The 12,255-nt window shown below is 41.9% G+C and overlaps 1 protein-coding gene across 1 annotated transcript in view; it reads right to left on the bottom strand.

Annotated features, from left to right (window-relative positions):
• Nucleotides 1-12,255, bottom strand: part of KCTD6 (potassium channel tetramerization domain containing 6) — a 44,597-nt gene that overhangs the window by 31,823 nt on the left and 519 nt on the right. Inside the window, exon 2 of the mRNA XM_043442017.1 lies at nt 1,960-2,042. The gene's annotated coding sequence lies outside the window, so the exon portion shown is untranslated. The remainder of the gene's footprint in view (nt 1-1,959; nt 2,043-12,255) is intronic.

The following is a 12,255-nucleotide window of genomic DNA, read 5'->3' as shown; positions in this document are numbered from 1 at the left end:
CTTTAAAGAGGTAATGAAGGTACAGTGAAGTCATTAGGGGAGGGCCTAATCCAACATGACCGGTGTCATTGTAAGAAGAGTGGGCTGGGACACAGGCATGGGCACACACAGAGGAAAGACCATGTGAGGACAGAACAAGAAGGCAAGGAGACAGGCTTCAAAGGAAACCATCCTTGTAGGAAACGTCATCGTGGAATTTCAGCCTCCAGAACTGTGAAAACATCAATTTCTGTTGCTTAAGTCACCCAGCTTGTGGTATTTTGTTATGGAAGCCTGGGGAAACTAGTATAGTTATCTTTCTGGCTGGGGGACTAGGAAGGGAGGGTCAAGGGCGTCAGAAGGTATTGAGGACATTATAGAGATGAGGGAGATCGAGACAGACACCCTAGGAAGTTATGTATGAGCTCCTGGACTCACCCTGGAGCTTACGTGTACAGGTTTGACCCTACACAGCATACCAGAAGCCTTGCCAACTGAGCTATGAGGTAACGTACAACCAAAGGTCCCCAAGTGACCACTGGGTGGCACACACGTGGGACGGATCCAAATAGCACTGCAAATGCTTTAAAATCAGCTGGGGACTTTCCTGGTGATGCAGTGATAAAGAATCCACCCGCCAATGCAGAGGACATGGGTTCGATCCCTGGTCTGGGAAGATCCCATCTGCCACAGGGCAGCTAAGCCCTTGAGCCACAACTACTGAGCCTGTAGTCATGCTCTGCAACAAGACAAGCCAACGCAACGAGAAGCTCGTGTGTAGCAAAGAAGACCCAGTGCGGCCAAAAATAAATAAATAATAAATTTTTTAAAAAAAATTTTGGAAATTTAAAAACTGAGCTGACTTTGGAACCACAGCCCACAGCTACTGCTACTGCTAAGTCACCTCAGTAGTGTCCGACTCTGTGCGACCCCATCCCTGGGATTCTCCAGGCAAGAACACTGGAGTGGGTTGCCATTTCCTTCTCCAATGCATAAAAGTGAAAAGTGAAAGTGAAGTCGCTCAGTCGTGTCTGACTCTTCGTGACCCCATGGACTGCAGCCCACCAGGCTCCTCCGTCCACGGGATTTTCCAGGCAAGAGTACTGCAGTGGGGTGCCATTGCCTTCTCCACAGCAGGCAGGTAGAAATCCAAATCATCTGGATTATCTGCAAAAATGTAAGATATGAATATTCTCTAGCCAGACTGACAAACAAATAAGGAAGAAAGACACAGGTTACTAATCTCAGGAATGAAAAGGGGGATATCACTACAAACCCTACAGAATATAAAACTGAATTTTGTGAACAAATCAACACATATAAATTTGGCAGCTTACCTGAACTGGACTTAGTCCTTGAAAAATAACAGCATCTGACATTTACCCAAGAATAAATAGATAGCCTGAATAACTCTATATTCATTACAGAAACAGATTTTGTAGTCAAAAGCTCCATGAGAAAGAAATCTCTGGATGGTTTCAAATATAAATTCTACCAAACATTTAAAGAAGAAATAAAACCAATTCTACACAACCTCCTTCAGAAAACAGAAGAGGAGGGAACATTTCCCAACTCCGTTTGAGGCAGGCCACCATTACACTGACACCAAAATCAGACAACACAAGAAATCTTCCATAAACATACACATAAAATTCCACAAAAAACTAGCAAATCAAAACCCAGCAATATATATGTGTGCATGTGTGTCTTTACATATATCTCACCATGACCCAGTATAGTGTATACCAGTAATGCAACATTGCTCCAATATTTGAAAATCAATCAACATAATCCACAATGTTAATAAACTAAAGAAGAAAAATCAAATGATTATATATTAGTAAACTGATGCAGAGAAAATATTTGACAAAAATGCAATGGCCATTCATGATTAAAGGACTCAGCAACTGAGAAACAGAGAGAACTTCCTCAGCCTGAATAAGCATCCATACAAAAATTTTAAACAAACATCACACTTACTGGTCAAAGAGTGAATGCTTTTCCTCTAATATGGGGAACAAGGTGAAGATGTCCATTCTCACCACTCCTATTCAACATGGGTACTAGAATAGCAGCAAAAAAGGGAAGAAAAAGAAACAAAAGGCAAAATATTAGAAAGACAGAAAAAAACTGTCTCTGTCACAAACATAATTGTCTAAGCAGACAATCCCATGGAACATACAAAACAAGCTTTTTCTGGAAACAACAAATGAGTTTAGCAAAGTTGCAGAACGTCATGTCCACACCTGAAAATCAACTGCATTTCTACATACTAGGAGTAAACTACCAAAAACCTAAAAAAATTAAGTTTTTTAAAATTTATTCATCTTTGGCTGTGCTGGGTCTTTGCTGCCGCATGCAGGATTTCTCTAGCTGTGGCAAGCAGGGGCTACTCTCCTCTAGAGCTGCAGTGTGGTGGCTTCTCCGGTTGCAGAGCATGGGCTCCAGGGCACACCGCCTTCAGTAGCTGCAGTGCATGGGCTCAACAGCTGTGGTGCATGGGCTTAGTTACCCAGAAGCGTGTGGGATTTTTCCAGATAGGGGATTGAACCCACATCGCCTGCATTGACAGGCAGATTCTCAACCACTGAGCCACCAGGAAAGTCCCCAGGAACCAAAATTATTAAAAATAACATGTACCATAGCCTAAAAAGGACAGAAATCAAATATGTGTAAGATGTGCATGTGGAAAACTACAAAAGGCTGATAAAAAAAATCAAAGAAGACTGAAATAAATAGGATACTAGCTCTTTTTTAAATGTTCTATAGATTCAACACTATTTCAATAAAAATTCTATTAAGATTTTTTTTTTTGGTAGCTTCAGATAAGCTGATTGTTAAAAAAACTTTGAAAAAGAAATGTTGGAACACTCACATTACTTGATTTTAAAAATTACCTCACAGCAGGAGTAACTAAGACAGTGTAAGACTGAAAAAGGGATAAACACAGAGACCAATGGGCCAGAAGAGTCCAACTTCACCACTCAAAACAACGAACTGATTTCTGCACAAAGGTGCAAAAGCCATTCAGTGGAGAAAAGATGGTCTTATTAGCAAATAATGTTAAACAGGTGGATATCCATATGTAAAAAACTCTGGAGACTTTCCTGGTGGTACAGTAGATAAGAATCTGCCTGCCAGTGAGGGGCACAGAGGTTCAATCCCTGGTCTAGGAAGATTCCACATGCCATGCAGCCACTAAGCCCAAGAGCCACAGCTACTGAAGCCTGTGTGCCAAGAGCCTGTGCTCATCAACAAGAAAATTTTACCGCAAAGAGAAGCCCACGCACTGCAACTAGAGAGTAGTCCCCACTCTTCACAACTAGAAAAAGCCCGCACATAGCAATGACGACCCAGTGCAATCAAATATTAAATAAATAATTTAAAAAAATTTTTTTAACTCTGCACTTAAACTTAGTTTAAGTTTTTAACTCTGCACTTAAACTTAGTTCTTGTTCAGCCTCTCAGTCGTGTCCAACTCTTTGTGACCCCATGGACTGCAGCACGCCAGGCTTCCCTGTCCTTCACCGTCAAAAATTACCCCCAAATGAACCACAGATCTAAATGGAAAACTGTAAAACTTTAAAAGAAAGCATCAAAGAAGTTTTGCAACCTGGTGTTGGGCAAAGTTCTTAGAGATAACATCAAAACATGATCCATGTGAGAAAATTCTGGTAAAGTGAATTTCATCAAAATGTAAACCCTTTTTTTCTGAAAGACTATTGAAAAATGATGAGATATGCCACAGACTAGGAGAATATACAGCTGGCCTTCAGATTCCATGCCTGCAGATTCAATCAACAGAGCATTATGTCAGAGGTCCTACTGTTACCAGTCAGGGTCCTTGGACTCTTGAATCAACAGAAATAGATAAGAGGCCAGACAAGGAATTTGGGTAAAGCTTTATGGGGACTCGGGTCACAGCACAAGGGACTAAGAACAAGTAACTGGTGCTCTTGCTCATCCCCCCTCCCCAAGGGAGAATTGTGAGGTGGCTCCTTAAATGGCGTAAAGATACACAGGGTGGTTAAGGTGTTCTGCCCACACCCTTGGAGGTACTGTGTGCAGGGATCATGCATGGTATCCTGCTTTTGTTCCCAGCACCGCAGAAGTGGCAGTTGTCTTTAGTCGCCAAGTTGTATCTGACTCTTTAGCAACCCCATGCATGATAGCCTGCCAGGCTCCTCTGGCCATGGGATTTTCCAGTCAAGAACACGGAAACGGGTTGTGTTTTGGTCTTTTTGTATCTTAACTGTTCATATTTTGCCCCAGTTGCACACGCATGCAGTTATTTTTAGTTGATTATAATTTCTTTTCATATTGTCCATAGGGTTCTCTAAGCAGGAATACTTGAGTGGGTTGCCATTTCCTCCTCCAGTGGAGCACGTTTCTCAACTTTTCACTATGACCCGTCCATCTTAGGTGGCCCTGCACGGCATAGCTTCACTGAGTTACACAGGCCCCTTCACTACGACAAGGCTATGATCCATGAAAGGGAAAAGATATGACATTGGAAGATGAGCCCTCGCAGATCAGAAGGTGTCCAATATGCTATTGGGGAAGAGCGGAGGCAAATACTAATAGTTCTAGAAAGAATACAACGGCTGGGCCAAAGTGGAAATGATGCTCAGTTGTAGATGTGTCTGGCTTCCCTGGTGGCTAAGACAGTAAAGAATCTGCCGGCAATGCAGGAGACCCGGGTTCAATCCCTGGGTCAGGAAGAGCCTCTGGAGAAGGCAATCCATTCCAGTATTCTTGCCTGGAGAATACCATGGACAGAGGAGTCTGGCAGGCTACAGTCCATAGGATCACAAAGAGAAGGACATGACTGAACAACTAACACTTCTACTTTCTGGTGGTGAAAGTAAAGTATGATGCTGTAAAGAACAATATTGCATAGGAACATGGAATGTTAGGTCCATGAATCAAAGTAAATTGGAAGTGGTCAAACAGGAAATGGCAAAAGTGAACAGTGACATCTTAGGAATCAGTGAACTAATATGGACGAGAATGTTTGAATTTAATTCAGATGACCCTTACATCTACTACTGTGGGCAAGAATCCCTTGGAAGAAATGGAGTAGCCCTCACAGTCAACAAGAGTCTGAAAGGCAGTATTTGGGTGCAATTTCAAAAATGACAGAATGATCTCAGTTCATTTACAAGGCAAACCATTCAATGTCACAGTAAACAAAGTCTATGTCCCAAACATTGATGCCAAAGAAGCTGAAGTCAAATGGTTCTCTTAAGATCTACAAGGCCTTCTAGAACTAACACCAAAAGAAAGATGTCCTTTTCCTTATAGGGGACTGGAATGCAAAGTAAAAAGTCAAGAGATACCTGGAGTAACAGGCAAGTGTGGCCTTGGAGTACAAAATGAAGCATGGCAAAGGCTAAGAGAGAGTTTTGTCAAGAGAATACACTGGTCATAGCAAACACCCTCTTCCAACAGAACAAGAGACGACTCCACACATGGACATCACCAGATGGTCAATACTAAAATCAGAGAGATTATATTCTTTGCAGCCAAAGATGAAGAAGCTCTATACAGTCAGTAAAAATAAGACCTAGAGCTGACTGTGGAAAATTCTGAGAGAGATGGGAATACCAGACCACCTGACCTGCCTCTTGAGAAACCTGTATGCAGGTCAGGAAGCAACAGTTAGAACTGGACATGGAACAACAGACTGGTTCCAAATAGGAAAAGGAGTACGTCAAGGCTGTATATTGTCACCCTGCTTATTTAATTTATATGCAAAGTACATCATGAGAAACGCTGGGCTGGAAGAAGCACAAGCCGGAATCAAGATTGCCGGGAGAAATATCAATAACCTCAGATATGCAGATGACACCACCCTTATGGCAGAAAGTGAAGAGGAACTAAAAACCCTCTTGATGAAAGTGAAAGAGGAGAGTGAAACAGTTGGCCTAAAGCTTAACGTTCAGAAAACGAAGACCATGGTATCTGGTCCCATCACCTCATGGAAAATAGATGGGGAGACAGTGGAAACAGTGTCAGACTTTATTTTTGGGGGCTCCAAAATCACTGCAGATAGTGACTGCAGCCATGAAATTAAAAGATGCTTACTCCTTGGAAGGAAAGTTATAACCAACCTCAATAGCATATTAAAAAGCAGAGACATTACTTTGCCAACAAAGGTCGGTCTGGTCAACGCTATGGTTTTTCCAGTGGTCATGTATGGATGTGAGTTGGACTGTGAAGAACGCTGAGTGCCGAAAAATTGATGCTTTTGAAGTGTGGTGTTGGAGAAGACTCTTGAGAGTCACTTGGACTGCAAGGAGATCCAACCAGTCCATCCTAAAGGAGATAAGTCCTGGGTGTTCATTGGAGGGACTGATGCTGAAGCTGAAACTCCAGTACTTTGGCCACCTCATGCGAAGAGTTGACTCATTGGAAAAGACCCCGATGCTGGGAGGGATTGGCGGCAGGAGGAGAAGGGGATGACAGAGGATGAGATGGCTGGATGGCATCACCGACTCAATGGGCATGAGTTTGGGTAAACTCTGGGAGTTTGAGGTGGACAGGGAGGCCTGGCGTGCTGCGATTCATGGGGTCGCAAAGAGTCGGACATGACTGAGCGACTGAACTGAACTGAACTGAGAGCTGATTGTAGCTCAGATCATGAGTTCCTTATTGCAAAATTTAGGCTTAAATTGAAGAAAGTAGGGACAACCACTAGGCTATTCAGGTATGACATAAATCAAATCCTTTAACATTATATAGTGGGGAGGTGACAAATAGATTCAAGAGACTAGATCTGGTAGACAGAGTGCCTGAAGAACCATGGAAAGATGTCTGTAATATCGTACAGGAGGCAGTGGCCAAAACCATCCCAAAGAAAAAGAAATGCAAGAAAACAAAGTGGTTGTCTGAGGAGACTTTACAAATAGCTGAAAAAGAAGAGAAACAAAAGGCAAGGGAGAAAGGTAAAAATATATACAACTGAATGCAGAGTTCCAGAGATTAGAAAGGAGAGATAAAAAAGCCTTCTTAAGTGAACAATGCAAAGAAGTACAAGAAGACAATAGAATGGGTAAGACTAGGTATCTCTTCAAGAAAATTGGAGATATCAAGGGAACATTCCATGCAAGGATGTGTAAGGTAAATGACAAAAACAGTACTGATCTAACAGAAGCAGAAAAAGAGATTAAGAAGAGGTGGCAAGAATACACAGAAGAAATATACAAAGAAGTCTTAATGACCTAGATAACCATGATGGGGAAACAATGGAAACAGTGAAAGACTTTATTTTTGGGGGCTCCAAAATCACTGCAGATGGTAACTGCAGACATGATATTAAAAGATGCTTGCTCCTTGGAATAAAAGCTATGACCAACCTAGACAGCATATTAAAAAGCAGAGACGTTACTTTGCCAACAAAGCTCCGTCTAGTCTAAGCTGTGGTTTTTCCAGTAGTCATGTATGGATGTGAGAGCTTACTATAAAGAAAGCTGAGGGCCGAAGAATTGATGCTTTCGAACCGTGGGGTTGAAGAAGACTCTTGAGAGTACCCAGTCTATCCTAAAGGAAATCAGTCCTGAATATTCACTGGAAGGACTGATGCTGAAGCTGAAACTCCAATACTTTGGCCACCTGATGCGAAGAACTGACTCACCAGAAAAGACCCTAATACTGGGAAAGACTGAAGGTGGGAGGAGAAATGGATAACAGAGGATGAGATGGCTGGACGGCATCACTGACTCGATGGACATGAGTTTGAAGTAAGCTACAGGAGTTGGTGATGGACAGGGAAGCCTGGCGTACTGCAGTCCATGGGGTTGCAAAGAGTTGGACATGACTGAGCGACTGAACTGAACTGAACTGACTGAAACACGATGGTGTTGTCACTCACCTAGAGCCAGACATCCTAGATTGTGAAGTCAAGTGGACCTTAGGAAGCATTGCTATGAACAAAGCTAGTGGAGATGATGGAATTCCAACTGAGCTATTTAACATCCTAAAAGATGATGTGGTTAAAGTGCTGCACTCAATATGTCAGCAAATTTGGAAAACTTATCAGTGGCCACAGGACCAGAAAAGGGTAGTTTTCATTCCAATCCCAAAGAAAAGCAATGCCAAAAAATGTTCAAACTAGCAGACAATTGCACTCATTTCACATGGTAGCAAGGTAATACTCAAAATCCTCCAAGCTAGGCTTCAGTAGAATATCAACGAAGAACTTCCAGATGTACAAGCTGGGTTTTGAAGAGGCAAAGGAAACAGAGATCAAACTGCCAACATTCACTGGATCATGGAAAAAGCAAGGGAGTTCCAAAAAAACATCTACTTCTGCTTCACTGACTACACTAAAGCCTTTGACTGTGGGGATCACAGCAAACGGAAAAATTCTTACAGAGATGGGAGTACCAGACCACCTTTCCTGCCTCTTGAGAAACTTGTATGTGAGTCAAGAAGCAACAGTTTGAACTGAACATGGAACAGTGGACTGGTTCAAAATTAGTAAAGGAGTATGTCAAGGCTGTACATTGTCACCCTGCTTATTTAACTTATATGCAGGACACATCATGTGAGATGCTGGATTTTAAAAGGTGTTCAGTATCATTAAATACTAGGGAAATGCAAATTAAAATCACAAGGGACACCACTACACATTGATTAGAATGCCTAAATAAAAATTATTGACAATATCAGGTGCTGGGAAGGATCCCAGAGCAACTGTATTTCTCATACATTGCTGGAGGAAAACTAAAATGGAACAGCCACTCTGGAAAAAGTTTGGCAATTTCTTAAAGTTAAATATACACTTAATAGGAAATCATACTGCCGGCTACCCGAAGCAATGAAAATTTAAGCTCACATAAAAACCTGTAAACCAACATTCACAGCAGCTATCCTGGAAATAATTAAAAATGAACACAACTCAGAAGTCCTTCAACAGATGAATGGATAAACTGACAAAGCCATACAGCTACTCAGCAATAAAAAAGAATAAAATGTTGATACTCAGAATTACTTGAATGGGTCCCCAGGACATTAGGGTGAGTAAGTATAGTCAATCTCAAAGAATTACATATTGCATGATTCCATGTAAAAACATTCCTAAAATAATAAATTAAAGTGGTTAAGAAGAGAACAGTGGAGTTAGCGGTGGGAGAAGGTGTCTATGTGTGTCTACAGAGGGAGTTTCTCTATAGTGATGAAATGATTCTGTACTCTGTGCTGGTGGCTACATAAATCTGTACAGATGATAAAATTTTGTAGTACTACTCACACACACGCACACACATAAAGATGCGTGTAAAAACTGGTGAAAGCAGAATAGAGTGTCTACCTAACTAGTACTGTACCAATGTTAGTTAGTGTCTAGCTAACTAGTATTGTACCAATGTTAATTCTGGGTTTCAACAACAAGCCACAGTACATAAAATATTTTTGTTGTTGTTCAGTTGCTAAGTCATGTCCAACTTTCTTGTGACCCCATGGACTGTAGCCAGTCAGGCTCCTTTGTCTATTGGATTTCCCAGGCAAGACTGGAGTCAGTTGCCCGGTGGCTCAGCAGTGAAGAAACTGCCTGCAAAGCAGGAGATTCAGGTTCAATCCCTAGGTCAGGAAGATCCCCTGAAGAAGGAAATGCAACCCACTCCAGTATTCTTGCCTGGGAAATCCCATGGACCGAGGAGCCTGGCAGGACTACAGCCCATGGGGTCACAAAAAAGTTAGACATGATTTAGTGACAGAACAATAACAACAAACAATATAAAATATTACCACTGAGCAAAGCTGGAGGGAAGGTACACGAAAACTCTTGCACACTCTTCGTATTTTTATACTTCTTGTGAGTCTTAAGATCTCCCAAAAGAAAAAGTTATGAAAATAAAAAGAGGAATAAAGTATTAAGATTTAACATGGATGAATCAATTTCAGTAACATTTGCTGAGCTAAAGAAGCCAAACACAAGAGCACAAGGTATATAACAAATATATATATAAATATAAACAAATATAACTCCATTTGTTTCAAGTTCTAAAACAGGCCAATGGAAATATGATGATGGAAATCAGATCAGTGGTTGCCTACTGAATTGAGTGGAGAATTACTTAGAAGGAAACATGAGAGAACTTTCTGAGGTGGTAGAAATGTGCATTTTAATGTGTTTAAGTTATAGCTAAAAAGATGGAGTGAAAAATCCTCTTTAATAAACCCTGCTTGCAATGACCAAAATAATAATAATAATTGTGGAACCCTGTGGAGATTGAAACTTTGGATGAAGGACTTTCTGATGAGTGACGACCCAAAGATACTGGAGGACAAATATTCCTGGAACTCTGGAAAGATGTAATTGCAAGAGTGAAGTGGCCTAGTTAGCCAACTTACACTTTCCAAACCTCTTCTGTAAAATTCAGTGAGCCTATGAATGTAGATGGGCTTTAAAAAGATTATGGATTTATACTTTAGCACTTCCAACTTTTGTGCTTTTTACTCCAAAACATAAAATTATACCTGGCTTTCCCAACTGGCCATTTACAGAGTTTGAAAGGAATGCATGTATACAGATGAAGATATTCAATGTGTCTAAAATGTTTGCAGTCATTATTTTAAAGGAAATTCTCACCTGAGACTGGCTGAGTCCTCTGGAGTTGCTACTGCCGTTCTGACTGAAGTGGCCAGGCTAGCTACACAGTCTCAGGATTCCTGGCTTTTTAGGATCTCTGTGTAAATAAAGTCCAAGAATACTGTCCTTTGTCTACATTGTAGTCCATATTTTTGGCTTCTCTTTAGGCCTTTCTTCCCTTACGTTGGTATCTCCTTTTGCTTTGTAATTCTGAAATCTTTTAGTGCTGGATGGTGGGAGAGGTGAGAGAGGCAAGAGAACTGACTTACATTTTTGTTCTAAGCAGAACCCAGGAACCAGTGAGGGGTGATAGCTCAAATTTGAGGATATTCCCGAGGATGCTGTGTGGCTGCCAGAGAAGTACTGGTTTCCTGTCAAGGACCTGACAAGACTGTTGCTTGCCATTGTGCTCTACAACAGTTGAGTTATTAGTCACTGCCACTGCTGACCATCAACATACCCTGAAAGGAATTCAGGACAAAGACTGAAAAATGAGGCACTCTGAGCTCTGAGAAAACCTGGTAAAACAGGCCTTCAGATAATTTCAGGAGAAAAGCTTATGAACCCAATTTCTGGCATCTCACCATACTTGGAAAAGCACTAAAAATCATTAACTAAAATATCTACTCATGGCTAGCAGTAACCTTCTACCCCGATGTGTGCCAGACTGCATACCCTTCTCCAAATCACAATGCACTGAGAGCAGTCTCCTGGGGTATAGTCCTCATTAAGTCCCCAAATAAAACGAACCTCACAGCTCTCACTGTTGTGTGTTTTTATTTCAGTCCACAGACTGAAGGGACTAGGCAATGATGTCAGGTGAGGAAGACAGAATGTCTTGACTTCACATCTTAGAGACAAACTCTCCATTTCAAAGATGATGAAGCAAAAGCCCAGAGACTAAAAGCCATGCCCAAGCAGCTGTGTCCAAATTTATTTCTCTAGCATCAACTAGCCTCTAACTCCAGGCTCCAAACATTCAACCTGAGTATGATCCAGTTGTCTAAATACAGCTTATTCAGAATACAGTCTTACCTCCCACCTACACCTAGTCTCCTCCCTTCCCCTACCCATCCAAAAATAACAAAAACAAAGAAAACCCAAATCTTCCTCAACTCTTCCCCTTCCCTCATGGCAACCCTATTGATTCCAGTCCCAAACAGATCTTAAACCTGTCACCTCCTCTTCATGTTGAAGCTATCCTCTATTCCAGTTCTCTCTACCAAGACTTCCTGGGGTCTCCCTGCTTCTGCCCTCACCCCTCTCCTCTCATTCCCACTCAGCAACCAGATTCCTGTGACCTAGTCTCTCCCCTGCTGCACTGGCTTCTCCGGGGCCCTTACAGTAAACCCAGATTCTCAGGTTGCAGACCAGCAGCTCGCAGCCCTCACAGAAATTTCTGAAATGTTCTGGATAAGAGTGAGGACTGGGGAGTTCCCAGAGGTCCTACCTGACCCATTCCCCTCGCCCCCAAGTCTAAATGAGACCAATGAGATAAAGCTTCCAGAGGCTTCCCTAGTCAGGTTATGTTGCTGTTGTGCAGTCACTAGGCGTATCCGACTCTTTGTGACCCCATGGACTGCAGCACGTCAAGCCTCCCTGTCCCTTACCATCTCCCAAAACTCTGCCCAAGTTCATGTCCATTGTATGGGTGAAGCCATCCAGCCATCTGATTCTCTGAC

This window comes from Cervus canadensis, chromosome 22 (genome assembly GCF_019320065.1).
Source record: "Cervus canadensis isolate Bull #8, Minnesota chromosome 22, ASM1932006v1, whole genome shotgun sequence".
NCBI classification, from domain to species: domain Eukaryota; kingdom Metazoa; phylum Chordata; class Mammalia; order Artiodactyla; family Cervidae; genus Cervus; species Cervus canadensis.
This window is presented reverse-complemented; position numbering and strand designations above follow the sequence as displayed.